The sequence below is a fragment of the Mus caroli genome, chromosome 4 (genome assembly GCF_900094665.2).
Source record: "Mus caroli chromosome 4, CAROLI_EIJ_v1.1, whole genome shotgun sequence".
NCBI lineage: Eukaryota > Metazoa > Chordata > Mammalia > Rodentia > Muridae > Mus > Mus caroli.
The window spans coordinates 35,785,863-35,801,550 of record NC_034573.1 but is presented as its reverse complement, the minus strand read 5'-3'; the positions used below and the strand labels follow the sequence as shown (position 1 = coordinate 35,801,550).

Sequence of the window (15,688 nt, the reverse complement as noted above, 5' to 3'; positions counted from 1 at the left end):
ACTTGTCCCAAAGTTTCCTAGAAATGAAATAGGTCGGTGTGTCCTCAGAGCCCCTACCCCTCCCTCCCTCTCCCTCAGCGTTTTGTCTGAGCTTTACTCATGTTGTTATGCCAGTTGCAACTGGCTATTTTACATTGCTGTGACCATGTCGCTATTTATCTATCTGGGTTGTTCCTAACTGAGAATATAATTAACAAAGCACTCCNGATCTGTTCTTTGAGGTATGCATGTGTAAGTAGAATTGCCAGGTCCTGGGATCTATGTACATTCATCTTAGTGGACCCTGCTATTTCCTAAGCTGTTGTACCGAGTGTGTGGACCATGCATGGAAGCTAGCCCTTCTACAGCTTTCTGAAGCAGCGTCTGGCTCACTGCTGTACTTACACCAATGCCTGGCACACAGTACGGTGCCTGGCACACAGTAGGGCACACACACACACTTAAGAACAAGAGGTGCCATCACCACTGCTACGGGCTGCCTGGCTGCGGCGTTGACCTGCTGAGTGATTCTGGCAGATGTCTGCCTGGCTTCAGGATCGTTCCCTATCTGTAGCACAGCAACCGATACCAAGGGCTCTGCTGGCCACTGCCAGCCGGGTGCCGTGAAAACTAGCCACCTGCTCACTCACTTGTCTCACTCGTATTGCTTAAGGATGGCACCTACTGTGCGCCAGCACTCAGAGGGTGTGATCTGTGACATTCCACTTATGGCCTCTTTCGGGTCAGCCAAGGCCAGGGTCACTAGCTATCTTGTCCCCAACTCGTCTTGCAAGGAGCTCGCTTCTCCTCCCTGTCCAGCCCTGACCCCAGGCGGGGGGGAAGGGGTCTGGACTGAGTCTGTGAATGGAAAATGTGATTAATAATCAAAAAAACATCCAAGAGGAAGAGACCAGGAAAACAACTTCAGGAAGGCTCCTTGCCCAGGGGAGGGGGGCCGTGTCCTGGGCCTCGGGACAGCTCCGGCCACCCTTTCTGGGACACAGCCACAGGAGTGGGTAATTTTAGCCAAAAGCAGAAGGGGGGAGCCATTTCAATGGCTTATTTTCAAAGATGCCCCCAATGTAAGTTATGCTTTCTCTGGGAGTTCTCTTCATTCTGATACCCCTCCTAGTGGTCCCCCAGCCCAGACATATTTGGTGGGGGAAGGCAGAGACTCTGGATTGGGGGTAGAGGAGGAATTTCAACATGAAATGTTTTGTTCATTAGCAGAGAAAGCAGAGAACATAGGGGGAAATTCCCTTTCTTCTTGGGCCTGGGCAGCCCAATTGGACACTCAAAAGCTGTTGTGAAAACTAGGGCCTCAGGCTGCAGGGTAAAAGTTATGACGAGGAGATTGTACCCTCCATGTGGATTTCTGACTTCCAGGGGGTTCGTGGGCCTTCATNTTTCCTCCTTCCAGGGATTTGATTCCCAAGGCTTCCATCTGTCTTNAGGATTCCTTCTTAGCAAAGCANGAGGGACTGTGATTAGACTAGGGTTAGAACTTCCTGATGGGAGGGAAGGAATCCTTGGCCTATTGAATACCTTGGAATTTTGATAGGGTATATTGGAATTGGTAATCTGGTAGGTAAAAGAAATCTGACATGAGCCTGGGGCAGTAGTGGAAGCCCCTCTATCAGTGAGGACCCTAGTGGGATGGGAACCTGGAGGATTTCAGTGTGAATGCTTAGCCTCCCTAGTGAGACTCCATCTCTCCCCCATCCTCCACCTTCAGAGATTGCCTGCCCTTTTCTAGTACTAGACTGGGAGGGTCAGGGCACAGAGAGGCAGTGGTCTCCACCTTAGGGTTCCAGAAGGAGAGGGTTGTTGTGAATGTGCCCCAGGTGCTGTCCCGAGATGGTGCTGGAGCTGTTTCAGGATGGGGGGGTGGTGAGTCGCCTATGGGGGTGGCTGGGCTGGTCCCTGACTTGGGGNGGCTCTGGGCCCCCCTCCCTGGCTCGGCCCGGGGCTGTGTCGGGATCGGGTTTCTCGGCGCCTGGAGCCTCTGCGAGGCCGAGCTGTTCCCGGGCCCCGGCCAAGCCGCCCCGGGCGCTGGCACTGTGCGAGGAAGCAGGGGGGGTAAGGGGGAGCGAGGGGGGGCTGCGAGGGCGTTTACGTAACTGCCTTCCAGAGCCCGCCCCGACCCGCCAACCCCAGTGTGATTGAGAGCGTGTGTGACTGTGTGTGTGCCTGTGAGACACACGTTGCACTATGGCCGTGCCTTGTGTGTGTGCTATAGATGTGTGATTCAGAGATTCAGAATTCTTCCNGGAGCTCAGGCTTAAGCTAGAGTCCCATGACTCCTCAAGTACCACCGTGAGGCTGAAAATAAGCACTTTCTTCAGTGAGACAGGGTGTGTGACTTTATGTGAACCTGTGTTTGGTGCCGCTAAGGCAGCCTGTGTGAGAGTGTAACTATTAGCCAGGAGGTTGCCTGGCCCTGGAAGCTTCTGCTTAGAAATGGGGCTTTTNNGTAAGAGCTCTTGGAAAGCTGAGACCACATCGGTAGCTTTCCTTCCTGGAGACAGATCAGTATAAATGGGAAAAGTCTCATTGCAACCTACAGGCTGAAATGACACAGTTAACTCTGGGGGGGTGGGTGAGTGAGCAGGATCAGTTTAGTTCATCCTGCCAGGACAGCAAAGTCCTCACAGAAGCCATAAAACCCCAGGACAGTCAGTGATGTGTCTTTGCTCAGTGGTAGAGCGCTTGCCTGGAATTTCCTGAGTGGGTTCCATACCAATCACCGCAATAACAAATGAGCAGACACCTGAAGTCAAGGAAAATGTCTCCAGTGTCCCAAGGTCTCGCAAACTTACTAATTCTGGGATCTCTATTATTGTGGGGCTTCCAGTCTGGGGGTATGACTTCCACTCTGTCATGGGTGAGGCACGTGGTGAAAACGGGTTCCACTGAGGCACGGTTTGAGTGAAGGTGTCCATGAGTGTGGTCTACCTTACCACCACAAGAGAAGGGACTGGCACAGATATGGGCTGGCCTGCTCTCTTACCAGACCTAGAAAGGGAGTGTGACCAGAGGTGAAGGCCTGTATAGGAAGCCTAGCTCTACCCATAGGCCGCTGTCGGCCCAGCTCAGGGGGAAGAACCTAGGTTCTGAGCTAGGTGACCACAGGATGGAAAGGGGACAGATCCTCTCTTGTTCCGTGGGTCCTCGAGGCCTGAGCGCCCAGCCGGAGTCGCAGCCCAAGAACACACATCCCGATCTTCCCGCCAGGTGTCGCTGCGGCCCCGGGGAAATGAACGTGTTTGTTGGTTCCGCTCCAGGAGCTGCCGTCCGACACACCACCACCACCACCACCACCACCACCACCACCGTGGGTCCGACGTGTGTCCCTCCTCATCTTCCCCCACACTGGGTCGTATTCCTGGACTTGTGACGTCTGGTGTGGACAATGAGCCTGCATCAGGTGGCTGCGGCAGTGATGACGGTAGCCTCCCTGTGCCCTGGTGTCGTTTGTCGGGGGTGTAATTCCTGACTGCCCTCAACCTGCAGAAGGAGCATCTTAAAAGTCAAGACGACCCACTCAGGACTTGCAGATCTCCCTGTCCGTTTGTCTGCCTGTCCCCAGCCCGGTGTGAGCATGTAGTCTCATCAGCATCGGCTACTCCTCCAGAACCTGACCTGGTCCAGGCCTACCATCAGCACAGAAAGACAGTTCATGTGTGTGTGTGTGTGTGTGTGTGTGTGTGTGTGTGTGTGTGTGCGTGCCCGCGCCCGCGTGTGTTTCCATCACCAACGCTCGGGATTTCGTCGCCCTTCCTGCATTCCTTCCCACAGCCCACTAGTTAGGGTCTGTATCCTGGGGAGCTGAGGTGGGTCCAGAGAAGCTGGTTGTGTGCTCTGACCTGAGCTTCGCTGTGTGTCCTTAAGCCCTGGCCCACCTCCTCTGAACTCCAGCCCAGCCTGACTCCAGACCGTTGGACAGTGGAGCCATGGAAGTGAAAGCGGAAAGCCCCAGCAGTGGCGGGAACGTTTTTTCCTCTGCAGCAGAGTCTCTGAGGCATTGGTTGGGAAAGGGCCCGGGCGCTGTAGGCAGCCTGCTGGGGAACGGTGTGAAGAAACAGCGAGATATTTCCCTCCCCTAGCCCTCAGCTGGGGAACAGTTCCTTGGAGGGGTAAGACCCAGGGATTATGGGTCAAAGGCCAGTCGAAAAATCCAAGGGGGTGGACCTCCGGTTCTCTGCCTCTGCCATCCCCTTTGCTAATGCGCGTTCGTGTGGCCTCAGAAGTTGATCAGGTTGTCTAACCTTAATCTCCCATATTGCAGACAGAACAGGGGCCTACCTAGATCCAGTGAAGTGAACACCCCGCCCCCGCCCTCCAAGGCCCAGGCTGCGGGGTGTGTGTGTGTGTGTGTGTGTGTGTGTGTGTGTGTGTGTGTGTGTGCCAGAGCCAAGCTCAGCTCACAGAGTGTTATGCCCTGCCCTAAAACCGTCCGACCAGGCAGTTAAGTCACAGCTTCCCTAGCTCTCTCCTGGAGGCCGCTTTCCAGGCCCGGTGGCCTGGGGACTGAATAGTAATGGCAAGGGCCTGGGTATCCATCCTGGTCCACTGGAGTCATGGAAACGTAAAGCCCGTTAACTCCGGACAAGGGACCAAGAGGGGCTCGTTGATGGGGGTGGTAGGAACAGGGGAGGAGTGAGCGGGCTGATTTATGGGGACTGGGGGCTCTGTCTGGTACTCCTCTCGAGGATGCTAGAAGGACCCCAGAGTTGGTCCCGGGTGTGCCAGAGTGTCCGTGTGAGACACTGAGGGACAGAACGGACGACCGTGTGTGCAGGAGAGACCTGGCCAAAGCTGAGAGTGTGATGAGCGATCACTCGGGGTGGGTGCGCGCCCGGCCGCCCTAGGAGAGCGGGTGGAGTGGGTGTGGGTGTGCGCGCGCGTTTGCAAGACCCGCGGCCCTAGAGCGCGTGAAGCACGGGGTCCATAGCCGTCCAGAGGGCGCGCAGGAGAAAGGGCGAATGCAAGGGGGCCACGCGTGCCAGTGCGGGCGAGCGTGCCAGCGTGGGGTAGGGCGCCTGCCTGCGCGGGGCGAGTGGGAGTGGGGGCTCACAGGCCCGCGCGGGCGAGCGTGCCACCGAGAGCGTGCCGCGCGTGCCAGGCGCGGGAACGTGCCAAAGCGGAGGCGCGCGGGGGCCGTGGCGGGGAGGGGGGTCGTGGTGCGCGGCAGCGGAGGCGCGGGGAGACAAGGCGAGAGGGGGAGGGGAGCAAGGGCGCGCGCGGCCGAGCGGGCGCCCGCGGTCACATGGGCGAGGGAAGGAGGGAGGGAGCGCGCGAGGGAGGGAGGAGGATGGGGGGGTTAAAGCCGCGGAGAGCAGAGGAGCCGGTGCAGAGCGGGCGGCGGCGGCGGCAGTGGAGGCGGCGGCTCCAGCCGGCGCGGCGCGGGGTTCGGCAGTGGGATCCGGCCGCAGTGCTCGCTCCGCGCTCCTGCCTCGCTCCCCGCCTGCAGCGGCCGAAGGGCGCGGCGCAGAGCCCGGGTGGCCCGAGGGCGCGGTGAGTGTTCCGCGGCGGTCTGCGCGAGGCTTGACCCTCGAACGCTCAAGGCGGACAGACCGGCGGCCCTCGTGCGTGCGGGTAGAGTGAGTGAGGGGACACGCGTGGGCCCCGCGGTCGGGGGAGGTAGGAAAGTTCACGAGAAACTTTGCCCGCAAACTCGGGGGCGGGGGCGCACGAGCAGCAGCCCCCTACGTCCGGGCGCGCCAGGGGTTGGGCGTGGTGGTGGTGGTGGTGGTGGTGGTGGTGGTGGTGGTGGTGGTGGTGGTGGTGGTGGTGAAGCTGGGAGATCTGGACTGGAGGGAGGTGGCCAGGGCGGTTAGTCCTAGTGTCCCTGCTCTTCCCACCCCTGAGCAGCATGCGCGGGGTCTGGGAAAATTCCAGAGCTAGGGGGTTCGCAGTGACCCCCCACGCACCCAAAGCTTGCTTCTTTCTCGAGGGGGAAATATCTGGACTTCAAAGTGCCCGGGAGTGTAAAGGGATGGCTGCGCTTCTGCCAGTGCCTGGGTATCCGTGTGAATCCGCGTGTGGGGCGTGTGTGTGTGTGTGTGTGTGTGTCGGTGTGATCCTGCCTATGGTTTTCTCATGAGTCCGTCTGGATGTATCTGCACGCAGTGAGTCCCTTTCAGTGTGTCTCTTTGTAAGTCCTCTGGTGTGTGTGATTCCAAGCCTGTGGCATATCCCCAAGTGTCTCTTTTGTGAGTCTGCCCATGTGTGCCTTCTCCGGTGTTTCTGGGTGTCCCCAAGCTGTATAGAGTAGTGTATCTCCCGGTGCGTGGGGGGCTGGGCCGCGAGGAGGTCACCAGACGGACAGCTCTCCTCGACTCCTCTCCTCCGCGAGCTTCTCCAGCGTCTAGCTTGCTGGCTCCCTGGCCCCCCTCCCCCCTCCAGTAGCTTCAGGCGGGCAGGACTATTTCACGCCTTGTTGAAAATTCAGGATTTTCTTTCTTTCTGTCTAGTCTCTCTGTTTGAGAATTCATCCCCCTCACCCCCGCATTTATGTATGTATGTGTTTGTGCACGCAAGTCTAGCATCTTGCCGGCAACACTGGGCGTGTGTCTGTATGCTGTGTGTCTTTAACACAACTTGTTCTTCCTGTGATATATTTGTCTGTGTCACAGGATGTATTTGTGTATCCTCTGAGGTGGTAAGAGTTGAGAATACAGAGTGTTTGTGCGTTAGTCAACTGTTGTGTGTCCTGCGGTCTGAAACATAGGGTGTATTTTTGTGTGTCTGACCCTGGGGGGTTTGCCCAATTGGCTCTTCGTGGAGATGCAGGGCTAGCTTGGATCTGGGAGGTGAGGAGAACAGTGAGTCTCATGTTTTGTCCCTGTCTTCACTCTGACAGCCCACACAAATCCTTTCTCTCGGTTTCTGAGGCTCTAGGAGGGATTAAGATGGAGCTAAAGGTTCAAACTCTGTCAGAACTGATACTCCAGTCGGGACTCTGACTCTACCCAAAGACTAAGAGTTTAAAGTTCACACTCAAGACTTCCTGGGGCTCTAGAATTCACATTCAGATTCACACTGGAACACTTAAGCTCCTTCCAGAGACTGGGGGTGGGGGGGTTACACTCAGAGGGCTTGCATTCAGAGTCACACCAGGGGAGTGGGATTCACATGTAGATTTACACTTACCTTCTGGGGGGGGGGGTGTGTGTGCTCGAATATCAGCTCTGCTCTCATTGGGGGCTCACACTTGCATATCTGTATCCTTTCACTCACGGGTTCACACTCCAGACTTAGAACTGGCCCACAGAAGCTCCATGGGGTTCATGAACTGATACCCCAGTTCTTGACTCTGTAAGACCCCGGAGTCCTCAGGTTAACTCGTTCATTCAGGGGCCCTGCCACACTAAGACTAGAGGCCCATGTTCAAACTCAGACTCAGCAGGAAGAATGCAGAACTCCGGTGTGAATGCAAGGGCTCTCTCAGGACACTGCAGTTCCTGTCAGGCTGCCATGCCCTCTGTGTCACTCTGTGGGAGCCAGTCCCACTCTGACTCCCAACTCTACAAATGGGGCTCGAGTTCAAGTTCAACAGCGCTCACGTGGAGTCATGTGAGGACCTTTGGTTCACACTTAGATTCACCCGGGGAATTGAAGAGTTAGACTCAAGGGGCTAACCTTGAACTCATACTAGAATCTGGGTGACTCACTCAGATTCACAGGAGGATCTGGGTGTTCCTGCTTAGATGCGTATTAGAACTGTAGTGGCCACACTGTGGATTCTCACTTCTTCCTGTAATCAAGTAGATTATTGTGCTTGGATTTTGAACACTTGGGTTTTTAGAGGCACTGAGGGCTTGACATTCATACTTAAAAAGGGAAACCCGGACTCACACCCAGAAAGCCCCAAAGGCCAAGAATTCACACTTGGGGCTCAGTCAGTCTCTGAGCCTACTTTCTGAACCCCTCCGACCCACAGTCAGGGACACACCTCAGGAGAACCATACAACCCCACACTTTGATCTTAGAGTTCATGCTCAGACTGACATTAGATCCTGATGCTCGCATGAAACTCCCACTTCCATCCTGTGGCTCACATGCAGACTCACACAGTGCCAGGGGAGTTGAGACTTCGTCATGTGTTCCCAGGCATGTTCTTTGGGTTGTGGTGCCGCATCAGGGGAATCAAGTTGAGGAACAGAGACATGTCCGGGGTGAAGATGGGGCGTCCACTTGGTTCTGTTTATGTCTGGTCTTTTACACGGGCTGTGATCTATCTGATGAACAAGATGGTGGGAGACACTGTGCAAGTCAAGCCTTTCTACCAGCCAACTAGGCTCTTGGCAGAATGTCTGAGTGGTTTGATGGTACAGGGGTCAAGGAACTGTCAGATTCCTCCATGTGCCATGAAATATTCCTTAAATAGTTGTGGGCACCTTTTCTGTGGTTGAAAGGATCAGGGCGGCGGGGAGGTGGGGGTGAGAGACTCAAGTCCTTAGACAGCTCCTCCCCTTAACCCACTCATCCTCCAGGCTGGGGCTGGGACTTCAGGAATGTTCCCAGGTGCATTAGTGATTCTGGGAGAGAAGAGGCTGTCTCTAATTGCACCCTCTCTACTCTCCTCTGCTCCGGCTGAAGAAGGGTAGGGGCCATGTTATGTCTCATGGCTCCAGTGTTTCCCCAGGAATACCAACACCCCCTCCCTGCTCCCTAAAAGAACACTAGCCCTAGGGAGTCTGGGCTGCAGCCCTCCCCAGAACTCTACCTGCCTTAGAGAAATGGTCTTGGACTTCACCAGCCCATGGTGGGGACCAGTGGTGGGACCACCTGAGGCATACTACCCCCACCCCAGCCCCATAGATGCTTACACAGTAGGGACTTGGATTATGGAGTGGGCACATCAGGCTGAGGTGGTCCGGCTTTAACTGCTCCATAGCCTTAAAAGATGTGTCCCTTTGGACACATGCACTCCAGCCTCCCTATGGGGGCGGTGGGGGGGCTTGGAGGCAAGGCGTTCTGCACTCTGCCCCCCCATAGCGAGTTGAAGTGTAAATGAATCGGAAACATATGGAGTGAATTTTCTTTGAAATGCAGATTGGTTGGGGGGGGGACCATGTGTGCGTGGTTTGGGGAGGGGGTCCAGAAAGCAAGAAGATTGAAGTGGACTGACCCCCTCCTCCAGAGCCCACTGTGAGGTGGGGGGGGGGAGGGAGGGACAGTGAACTCCTATGGCCCTGGGTGACCACACCCACATTGGCTCTGGCTTCCTGTGGGGAGGAACTGTGGGTAGAGAGCAAGGGGTCATTGTCCCCCTTTATTTTTGCAGCAGGCAAAGGGAGCCCCTAAAGCCTGTGCTGGATTGGGGTAGGGGTGTCACCAGAGTCAGGAGCTCTGGCTGCCCAAAGGCAAAAGGAGGAGCTGGAGCAGATGTTCGACCCCACAGCTGTAGGGACCCAGTGCCCAGAAGTTGAGGTTAGGACTACATCAGAAGGAACTGAAGTCAGGCAGTGGTGGTGACTTTTAAGCAGCAGGGCCTATCTGTGTCTTGGGAATGTGCTGGAGATTCCTGGACTTGGGGACAGATTTCTGCTGATTCCAGGCAGGGTCCAGCCATACCCTTATGTGTTCTTCCCTTGCATTGTACAGCAAGGTGCTAGTGCTGCTGTGTGGGTTCTGGGTCTGCCACGGTCACCGCTGTACCCTGCCTGTGATGCAGAAAGGACGTGTAATAAAAAAATAAAGCCTTTTCTCTTCCATCAAACAAGCGGCTTCCTGTGGGCAGGACCGTGTTCCTGGTGCTCGGCCAGAAGTGGATTCTCCACATGGAGGCATGATTGTGAGAGGGGGACCCTTCGGAGTTTCAGGTTCGAGGCCCAGGGGCTCCTCTTTGGGCCGCTCCCTGGTTCAAAGGGTCAGTGAGTCATTTGAAAGATGGAGATAAGGAAAGCCCCTCTTCCCTCAGAGAGAGAGAAAGCAGCAGACAGTAACCTAGTCCCGAGGCAGTGATCGGAGGTCTTTCTGCTCTCTCCCCAGACAGTTTCTATTCTCCTAGAGTGTGTCCTTAATTCTCTGTAGGTCTGGAGAATGGACCCCATATCCAAGTCACGGAAGCTCAGGCAGGGTGGACTGTCTGTTGGTTGGTTATTAATGTTTGTCTGAAAACACGGACCCTGAAACATGCGCAGCCCTTCCAGAGGCCTGGAGCTGTTGGTTCTGTGCAGCACCTTAGCTGGAGAGAGATAAGGAGAGACCCACACCCACGTCATGGTGAGAGTCTCCTAGGAGAGGCTGGGAGTGAAAGTTGAGCAGGGGAAACCAAGGCAGGCTTCCGTGGGCAATGCAGGAGGGGCAGGGCCTCTAATTCATACCGAGCAAAGCTTTATTAGATCAGTTGTGTGTGGTTAGTTAAATGAAGGCAGTACTTAGGGCTACTGGTAATCTTAACACTACAGGGAGTTTCCTCCTTAGCAGGGTAAGAGCACCCAACACCAGAACTAAAACTCAGTCAGTCGGCAGCTTTTCAAGTTCCTAGCAAGTGTGTGTGGTAAGTAAACAAGCGGCTTCCTTAAGTACCCTCTCCTGAGCCACTGGCTATCCTTAACGCCTTTTGTGCAGCAAGTCCTAGCAAGGATTTCAGTAAGACCCCCTTTTGTAGACTTGTACCTCACTTCTGACCCCAGGCCTTTGTGTGGGCCCTCTCCTCAGGAGGAGGAACAACACTACATGGTGGTCCCAAAAACAGCAAAAGGAGTCCAGTATGGGAAGGCAGATGCCACGTGACCTTGGCCTGTGAGCTGACCTTTCCACGCCCCTCCGTGAAATCGCAGGATTTGGAGGGGTGGGGGGCGCTGGGCCCTGGCCCAGGCCTGGAGAGAAGGCGGTTTTGGCACCCATCCAGACTCCTGACGTCAATGTCTTTCCAAATAATGGAATCAATATTGGGGGGGGGGGTGCAAGCGTGAACCAGGCCCCAGCGATTAGAAACAGATCGGCGGAGAAGCGGCTGATTCTGATAGAGACGCTTTGTTGGTGGGAGGCCTGGGAGGAGGTAGACTTGGGGGGCACGTGGGGGCAAGTCACCGAGGAATGGGGAACCAAGGAGACTGGGATGTTTAGAGCCCTGAGTGGTAGGGTGGAAGTGGGGGAGTCCGTTGTCTGGGTTCCTTTTGCCTTCAAGCTTCTTGGGTTTCCAAGGGTAAGTGGCTTGTGGGTGGTGACATCTTTGGCAAGAGAGTGAGGGTAGCCGAGGAGAGCTCACCTGTGTATATCTCTAGCCATATTGGAGTGCTGGTGACACACAGGTGGGAGGGGGGAGGTGAGAAGGAAGAAATGCAGAGGACAAATCTTGCTTGGCACCTAAGGGCATTCATCCAGGTTAGAGAGCCAGGGAGCCCCTACAGAGCGGGAATCTGGCCTGTCAGCTCACATTCTCTCCTTCTCCTGGAAAGCTGCAGGTGAGGACAGAGAGGGTCATGGGAGCCATGATGGGGAGGGAGGGGGCTGGCCTGGCGGCAGCTGACAAAAAAACCAAACAAACCAGGAAGCAGGGCTGGGGGGAGCAGCTGTAATTACAGTGCATTTATTATTAATCAGATGAGATTGTTGGAAGCAGCTGGTGTAATGTGCGTGGAGATATTGCATGCTTCCCCCAACACACGCACACTCGCACATACATGTCACACACAGCCTAAGTCTGGCTTGGCTTTTTTTTTTCTTGTGAAGGTCAGATGGGTCTATAATTATCTATGCCTCTGCGTGTCAGTGTGTATCTGTCTGTGTTTTCATGTAACCTGTCCTCTCTCTACTACCATTGTCTTTGTGTCAAGCTACCTGTCATTCTTTGGCCTGATGTCTGTCTGCCTTCCCTCTATCTCCCTGCTTTGGGGCCTGTGTCTTGGTGTGTTGGTATCTGTCACCACCAGCCAGCCTGTCTCTCTAACACACTGTTTTAGTTACTGGCCTTCTCTTGTTAGTGATGTTTCTGGTTTCTGGGCAGGATTCCATGACAGAGTCCCTTTTCTTTCTCATGAGTGTGCATGTAAGCTCCTAATCATACCTTTGGCAGATTTACTGTGGGACCTGTTGAGGAAGCAGTTAGACCCTTACTATCTCCTGGGGACTTGTAGAAGGTGAGGGGTCCATTGAGTGGTCAGAATTCATTGAAGCTTTTCTGAAGTCCCAGGGCCCTTGCCAGTGGCCATTTGCACCATTTGGGAAGAGCAGCTTTTGCTGTCTCAGTGCTCTCACTGCCGAGTAGAAATAAGGCTACCTCAGAATGTTGTTTTGATGATTTGGCACAAAAAATGTAAGTTAAGGAGCTGGAGAGATGACTCAGCAGTGAAACTAACTTGCTCCTGCAAAGGACCCAGGTTCGGATCCCAGGACCCACATGGCTTGTAACTTCCGCTAAAGGGATCTGACACTTCTGCAGCCTCCTGCACACATGTGGTGCATACACACACACACACTTAGGAACATGCACACACACAACATACAGTTTTGCTTTTAAATGTAACTTAAGGGTTGTTCTGGCAGAGGACCCAGGTTCAATTCCCAGGACCCACATGGCGGCTCCTGTAACTCCAGTTCTGGGCATCAAACCCCTCCTTCGATCTCCAAGGGCACCATGCGCTCATATGATGTACATGTGTACAAGCAAAACACATACATACACACAAAGTACTCATGCACCTAAGTAAGGAAGATTAAAGGAAGGGTGTATGTACGTTAAGCTGGGTGTAGGGGTAACCACTTGGACTTCCCTGAGGCAGGGGCCAGAAAAATCTCTAATCTATACAGGGAGAGCCTGTCTAAGGGGGAAATTAGCCATCAGTTAGGACTTAATGTAAAGACTGCAGAGCCAAGGACCTGGGCAGTTGTGAGCTGATGCTGCAGATAGGCTTAATGAGTGCGCAGTTAGCATGGGTCCAGCACGACCAAAAAGAATAAAGATCCTTAGCACTGTGTAAGTGGATGAGAGCTGCCGAGGCAAACTGGCATGGAAAGGTGGAGCGGGGAGGGCTACTGACTCCATTCTGGGCTCCAGGAGTGGTCAGACCTACAGTCTTGTGGAAGTTATTTAATATCTTTCAATGCCAGGGTTTTTTCATTTGTTTGTTTGCTTGTTTGTTTGTTTGCTGTCAAGTGGCAAGAACGTTAGCACCCATCTCATGGAGGGATCACCAAGAAGAAAGGATGATGCAAATATGGCTGCTTAAACAATTCCGGCACATGCTGGATGCTCAGGAAGTCATGGTGGGGATCTGGAGGATGTGGGGACGGTGGGCATCGAGGCCAGCGCCCGTGACACGTGTGTGTGTGTGTGTGTGTGTGTGTGTGTGTGCGCGAGCATGCGCACACACGCGCGCGTGCATGTTTGATGTGGGGGCCTTTCTGTCTGAACCCTGCCTGTGGGAATCTGTGGTATGTATCTGTGAGTGGTGTCAGGCCTATCTTGTGCCCTTTGTTTGTCCCTGTGGTTTAGAACTGAAGTCAGCAAAGAGCTCGTAGAAGACTATACTGCTTTTTTTTCCCTTCTCCCAGGCATATCTGCTTCTGGCAGAGATATGATAATAACAGCTAGCTTTGGGGTGTGGGGTGTCGTGCTGGGGAACCCATGCTAGGTGAGCATTCTCACTTAGCTGTATCGAGGCCCACCCACTAGCAGCTGCTCAGGTGCCGAGTCATCAAAACGGTGCGCCGAGATAACTGTTCCCATTTCACAGATGAGAACACTGAGATGCTGGCCTCCCTTAAGAGTGGGCTTATGAGTATGTGATGGGCTCCGGAAAGACCTGTGGTTTCTCTGACCTGATGTATGTCCTTTGCCCTTCCAGAACCCTGCCCCGTCACATCATCCCAGGAAGACTTTGGTCTGGAGAGGAGGATAATATTGATGTGTGTGGAGAACAGCTGGTGGTAACGAGGTAGGTGCTGGGAGCCCAGGCAGAGCAGGCTGTTCTTGGGGCATCAGGCAGGTGCACTGGGCCCTGAGTGACAGACCTGAGACCCGCTCCTGCAGCTCTCCTGTCCTGTCTCCCAAGACCTAGGGCCTGAGACTCCTTGTGGCCCTATATTAGTTCCAGAGGAGGAAAGAAGCTCATCCTCCATCACACAGGAAAGGGCAGCATCAGTCAGGATAACCTTCTGTATGGAGGATGCTGAATGCCAGATTTAGGAACATCTTGTTGCTATCTGTGTCTTCCCCTTCCTTCCCTCTCTGCCCCTAAAACATCTCTCTGGTTCCATTAGGGGAGCAGCTGAGCTTGAAGGAGTAGCTGAGCTTGAAGGAGTAGCTGAGCTTGAAGGAGATGGAATGGCAGGTCCAAAAGTCTTGTGGGGCCAGCAGTGGGGCTGAGTCTCGCCCTCTTTGCCTCTCATTCAAGCAGGCAAGGCCCCTGGATTGGCAGCCCCAGGGTGGGGGCATCTGAGGAATTGAGGCACTGGAGCGGAACGGAAGGGCCTATTGTCCAAAACCCGCCAAAGGCCCACAAAGGCCAGAGGCCCACAAAGGCCGGCTGGGCTTTTCATCTCAGCTCCCAAACAGACTGGCCATTTTCCTGGCTTGGGGCAGCAGGGCAGGGAGGTGAGAGGTGGGATGGGGGGGCAACCAACCCTTCAAAACCAGGAGTGCATGCTGTTAAGGATGGAGTGGGGTAGTCCAGGCTGACACATGGCCTTCGGGGAGCTTAAATGGTTCAGGGGTCCAGAGAAGGAAGGAGGAAGAGATGCTGTACTGTAAATTAGGCTTCCCACCTCATTCCTCTCAGAGGGCCTAAGGACATGGGGTGGGGTCTATGTTAGAAGTGTGTTCAAACTAGAGGGGCTATGAAATGGATTTACAGAATAATAGATGGTATTTATTGGAGTATATCTGGGAATCTGATGTCCTACCAGAAAAACAAGCTACTTGGCCATAAGCACCCCCAAATTGGGAGCAGTGTAGGGAGCTAGAAGCTCTGCTTAAGGAGTGAGGGTCGTGCTCAGGAGAGAGAGAGAGAGAGAGAGAGAGAGAGAGAGAGAGAGAGAGAGAGAGAGAGAAAGAAAACTCCTTACAGCAAGAGAGACTGAAGCCAGACAGCAGGAAGGACTTCCTGCCAGTGAACAGTAGCTCAGATGCCCTGACCCTGTCCCTGGGGATCTCAGAGGATCGCAGAGAGCAGGGGAGCTGGAGACACCCCAGGGGCTCAAGCTGAAGCTGCTTCTGTGGGGCTGAGGAAGGAGGGCTTGGCAGTTCTGTCCACGCTCCCCGCAGCACCTCCAGCGCCACTTTAAAAACAGCTTTTTAATTTAACAAAGTGGATGAAAAACTGTTTTTGGAAATAAAAGATATCTGCTGTCTCCCAAGCTAGCACTCAGCCCTTGCAGAGAGCCTCTCTCTGGGTTTCCGCTGGCTGCTGGTGCCTGCTCTCCTCTCTCAGTCTTTCTGTGTTTGTTTCTGCTCTGCAGCCCCCACCTTTGCTCTGGCCTCCCATCACCTCCCTCCATCTCAGCCTCCACGGGAGTCTTACCCTCAGCCTCTCCTTTCTCCTCTGCCTTCCCCCCCCCTCTCTTTCTCTCTCTTTCTCTCCCCCCTCCTGTCTCTCTCTTCCGGGCGTCTCTCTCCCTATTTGTCTCTGTCTCCTTGCCCGTCTCAATCTCTGTCTCCCTCCACCTCCCCCTTCTTCTCCCCCAACCCGAGCTCTAAATGGGTCTATTTAAAACGCGCGACGCTGCCAAGTCAGAAAAACGTCTCCTGATAAAG

General features: G+C 54.5%; 1 protein-coding gene across 6 annotated transcripts in view; it reads left to right on the top strand.

The window, feature by feature from the left end:
• Positions 1-4,939: 4,939 nt before the first annotated feature.
• Positions 4,940-15,688, top strand: part of Cntfr (ciliary neurotrophic factor receptor) — a 38,024-nt gene continuing 27,275 nt past the window's right edge. For 2 of the 6 annotated variants that reach the window (XM_021160395.2, XM_029475834.1), the window contains exons 1-2: positions 5,331-5,496; positions 13,782-13,871. The gene's annotated coding sequence lies outside the window, so the exon portion shown is untranslated. Of the gene's footprint in view, positions 5,013-5,330; positions 5,623-13,781; positions 13,872-15,688 lie in introns of those variants that run through there. The other 4 variants (XM_029475832.1, XM_029475831.1, XM_029475829.1 and 1 more) reach the window with 4 other exon arrangements.